Source organism: Pteropus vampyrus, unplaced genomic scaffold, assembly GCF_000151845.1.
Source record: "Pteropus vampyrus isolate Shadow unplaced genomic scaffold, Pvam_2.0 Scaffold277, whole genome shotgun sequence".
NCBI lineage: Eukaryota > Metazoa > Chordata > Mammalia > Chiroptera > Pteropodidae > Pteropus > Pteropus vampyrus.
The window spans coordinates 77072-81792 of record NW_011889058.1 but is presented as its reverse complement, the minus strand read 5'-3'; positions in this window follow the sequence as shown (position 1 = coordinate 81792).

The following is a 4721-nucleotide window of genomic DNA, read 5'->3' as shown; positions in this document are numbered from 1 at the left end:
GAACGAGAGACAGAAAACCAGAAGGAGGACGTGGCCACCACGCGGTCGGCTGAGCGGAAGTCGTCAGAGAGGGGACGCGACCGAGGCGGGCAGAGCCGGCGCCTGCGACAGCGGGTTCCGGAGTCCCCGAGGTGCCGGGCGGGTGGGGGCGGGCGGGGGCGGGCCGGCGCGGCACATCCAGGTGGCAAACGCTTCCTCGGCCTCCCCACCCTGAGAAGCCTGGAAGCCTGCGGTGGGGTCTCACGGAGGCAAAGCCCGGAATCCGTGGGGGCAGGAATGAGGGCTTCACTCTCCTTCCGAGAGACGGGAGCCCCCAGCACGGAGAAGCCCCCGCGCGAAGGGTCCGCCGCTGGCACTGGGGACCTGGGCGGGAGCCCCCAAGAGGGCGGAGCAGGAGCGAGTGCGCGCTACGTCGCCGGGCGCCCCGGTCCTCCCTGACCTTTGTTGGTTTTCAATGTCGTCTATTGTTTTTCCCTGTGAAATAGATTTTCAGAAAACTGAAGCTCAGAGGTTTTTGGTCAACTTGTAAAAGATATTTCACAGAATCAGGCTCTTTAGGAAATTAAATTTACTGAAGATATTGAAATTGGGCGCTGTTCCGACTAGCCTGGCTTCCACTGTGCTTCGACCTCCGGACTCAATAAAATTTGAAATGACGTCATCTTTCTTGTTCATGTCTCAGCTTCAACCTCAATGGACCTTGAGACCTTGTTCGGTGTGTGTATGTCACATGCACAAGCACCGTCTAGCTCCAGCCCTCTCTCCGTATAGACATAGACATATATACGTTTGTATAGATGTCATTTACCTCTAGATAGAGAGAGAGAGAGGGAGAGATGATACATAGACATAGATAGAGATAGAAATATACATCTCTATATACGTGTCCCCACATGTTCCTGGGAGTTTGTGAATCCTTCTAATCCTAAGATTACATGAATCCCTTCTATAGATTACGCATGAGAAACTTTGTTTTCTAAATAAATAAAAATAAGTTGGCAAATTGCTACACTTCTTGCCTAACAAAACTGATTGTAAGAAACCGATAGCAGATGTGTGCACGGGTTTGTAGATGTGTGTGCGTGTGTGTGCGTGTGTGTGTGTGAGCAAGAGGGAGGGAGGGGGAGAGAGGGAGGGAGGGTGGATGGATGGATGGGCAGAGTTAGCTCGATGATCAATAGATGGATGATGGACAAATGACAGCTCTGTTCCGGACAAACCAAGGCCCTCACCCTCGTGAGCAGAGCCCACCCTTCGGTCACTCCGCTCCCTTCCACGTCGGACACGTCGTCCCCCCGCCCTGGCCTCTGCTCCTGTCCATCAAGTGGACTCATTTGTCCAGGTTCGGTCTAACGGGTCCAGGATCTCCCAGGACGCCCGCCTCGCACTCCGAGGTTCGTGGAGCTTCCCGTGGGTTTTATGACGGTTCCCGAGGCGCTCCGGAGCATTGGTGGCATTTGTCTCTCACGAGCCTGCGCTCCGGGGAGAAGGGACAGCGTCTGAGCACAGAAGGGCATGAACTGTGAGTGCGGAGGAGGAAGGGAACGTGAAGGGGGAACTCCAGCTGGAATTTTTACGGGAGAAAAACAATTTCATTTTCTTATCTTTCCTTTCAGATTTTGCCCATACGGACTTGTATTCACAAAAACAGAGTAATTCAATCTTGTGGTCTAATTTTTCCCTTAACAATGCCTGTTTCTTCATAATTATCTGTCATCTCTACATATTTGATTGAATAAAATGTATTTAACTATTTCCCAACCTTCGAATGTTTAGATTATTTTTTTAAAAAAATGAAACGAGGAGATAATTCTTCTCATAGAACTTCTCGTGTTACTGAATTATTTCTTTAGGGAAAAGTCCACGGACTCGAGCGTCACAGCAAAGGCCACTGCCGCCCCGCGGCCCGGTGACCACGGCCTCGCGAGTCGGGTTTGGATGGACCTGGCTCCCAGGTTCCTCGCCGTGCGGTCCTGAATGAGTCACTGCACCCCACTCTGCTGCCCTCCCAGCGGGGTGACGTCGGACTGGCCTCGTCAGCCGGCGAAGGCTGAACGAGGTGACGGTGGGCTGATCCCGGGCCCGGAGGACGACGGCCAGGCGAGGAAGCGCACGCTGCTGACCGGCCGGCCTGCCGCCCGCGGTGCCACTGGGCGCCACCGCCGTCCCCCCCACGGCACCAAAGGACCGTGTCACTCAGGGGCCCCAGGCGCTCCCCGGGATCGGACGTCTTCCCACAGCGTCCGACAGGCCTTCTCCTCTTAACTTGTCTGTGAACAGTGCTCCCGTCGCCCCCGCCCCGCACTCACGCCCCCGGCCCGCAGTGGCCGCGGCGGCTGGTTCTGCGGGTGCTGCCGGGGCGCACTGTCCCGCGGTCTGACTGGGATGTGTGTGGCTTTGGGATGCACCCAGTGACCACGAGGCGCGCGCTGTGCTTGTTGCCACTGCCGCCCATGTAACCACCGTCACCTCGTCCCTGCGGAGGGAGCACTTGAGATCGACCCTCTTGGCAACGTCCGAGTTGATGACGCGGCGTCTTTACCTGTGGCCGCCGAGCTGCCATTGGGTCCTCGGCGCCTGTCCTTGTCACCATGGCGTCACCTCTTCTGACCAACGCGTCCCCAACCCCACCCGCGGCGCCCGGCAGCCACCGTCCCGCACGTTTCTGTGGGTCCAGCGGTCCGGATCACGTGGTACTGGTCTTTCTCTGTCTGACGTTTATTGCTCACCGTGATGCCCTCAGCTTCCATCATGGTGTCACAAATGGTGGGACTTTTCTCTTTTCTTAAGGATGAATATTATTCCATTATATACGAGCATATGTAATATTCCACTGTGTCTATAATTTTCTTTATCCAGTCACCTGTCGGTGGACAGTCACGCTCTGCCCGTGTCTTTAACGCTGCAGTGAGCCCGGGGTCCAGATACCAGGCATTCATGTTCATTTTCTTGGATATCTACCTGGGATGGGGTTGCTGGGTCATACGAGACATCTGTTGAGAGTGGCTTTCTGTGCCACCTCAGCGAGGGTCCCCCAGTACCCACGATTCTTATTATAGTGTTCAAAAGGGTATTTTTACAGCCAAAAAAAAAAACCCATCAAAATTAGCACGTCTCACACGATCTCATGTGCACTTGCCACCCGACAGTTCATGATGTACTTTTTCTTTTACTTTTCAGCTCGTTGAACCCTTTGCCTGCCCTGTGGGTCATCTCGGTCTTCGTGTTGGACAAGAGGGGACACTCAGGCCCAGGGCACGAAACCCCTTCTGCAGCTCCCTCGCACTGCTCTGGAGGCCGGAAGTCCAAGGTCGAGGCCCGGGCGCTGTCACCTTGTGCCGAGGGGCCGCGTCCAGGTTCACGTCTGGCGCTTCCCAGCTCGTCCTGCTGAGGGAGCTCGGCCTGTCGGTCTCTTTTGTAAGGTCACCAGTGTCATTCGGGAGGGCGCTGCCCTCCGGACCTGTCACCTCCCACGGGCCCCGCCTGCTAACACCACCGCGTCCGGGATGAAGTTTCAGCACGTGGATCGTGGTGAGGACAGAGAGTCGGACCCTAACAACGAACATAAACCACTTCTTGAGCGTTTTGGTTTAAAATACTTTCTTGTATTTTTTCATTCATTTTGCTATGGATTCGTTTTTTATCTTGTCCTGTGGTTTCCATTTCTCGGCTCTAGTTTATTAAACCCTCCGCCCTTTTTTTTTTGAAATCACGGCGCTTACATGCTGACAGAGCACTCACTTTCTTGCCTAATTTTATAAACTGTTCAGCCGTGCCCTTACTCACTGTTTTCTGTTAATTACGCATTCTCGTTAACCTCCATATGCATTCAAAGTTGTAGATTGCCATCGACGCAGTATTAATTAAAGCATATAATTTATGACATTGGAGCTTGAAATTAATAAGTGACAACACAGCTACATGGTTTGCCTAATTGTCCTTCGGTGACATAAAGACTGACGTTGGAAGCTGCGTTAGAAGCCGAAAGCCTTCGTAAACTCACAATAGCTTCGAAAGTCATCACGAGAGAATCTAAAGAAGCCAGTCCCATTTCAAAGGACGGGACACTGGGCAGTTAAGTGGAAGGGCAATTATCTTTTCTCTTGTTATTAGCGGCTTGAATCTATGGGGGGAAAGTTCATTTTCATAATTGAAACGTAGCTTGTAGTACATTTAATTCGTATTGTACAAAACTTTGAATGGATTGTAAGCGCAGCCCCTTGTCCTTCGGGCATCTTACATTTTATCTCTGTCGCTCCTTTGTTGTTTTAATATTTTTTTCCACGTTACGTTTCCTGTATTCAGATAGAAGGAATTCTCTAGACATGCTGTTTCTCACCCATCACCTTCGAAGCTGGTGACTGGACACAGCCTTGCTTTCTAGAATGTATGTCACGACACCGAGCAAGTCCCGCTGCGTGCACGGCCCGGTCCCGGTGCTGCCTCCGCCGGGTCCCGGTGCCGTTTTTCTGGCGGTCAGCGTGCCCGTCGTGGGGAAGGGAAGGTTCCCCCAGCCAGCCCTCCCTTCGCGTGTGAATCGTGTCCTGGGCCCGTTCCCATCGGGCTGGGTGTTGGGGCTGCTTTCCGGGGGGTGGGGGGCGACATCACTTACAGGAGCCTCTGAGTCGCGTGCGGCCGCTTTGAAGAAGGGCGTCACTCCCTGGGATCTTGGGACAGACTGGAGCGAACGCTGACAGCCTCGCTCCCCGGCACTTACGCCG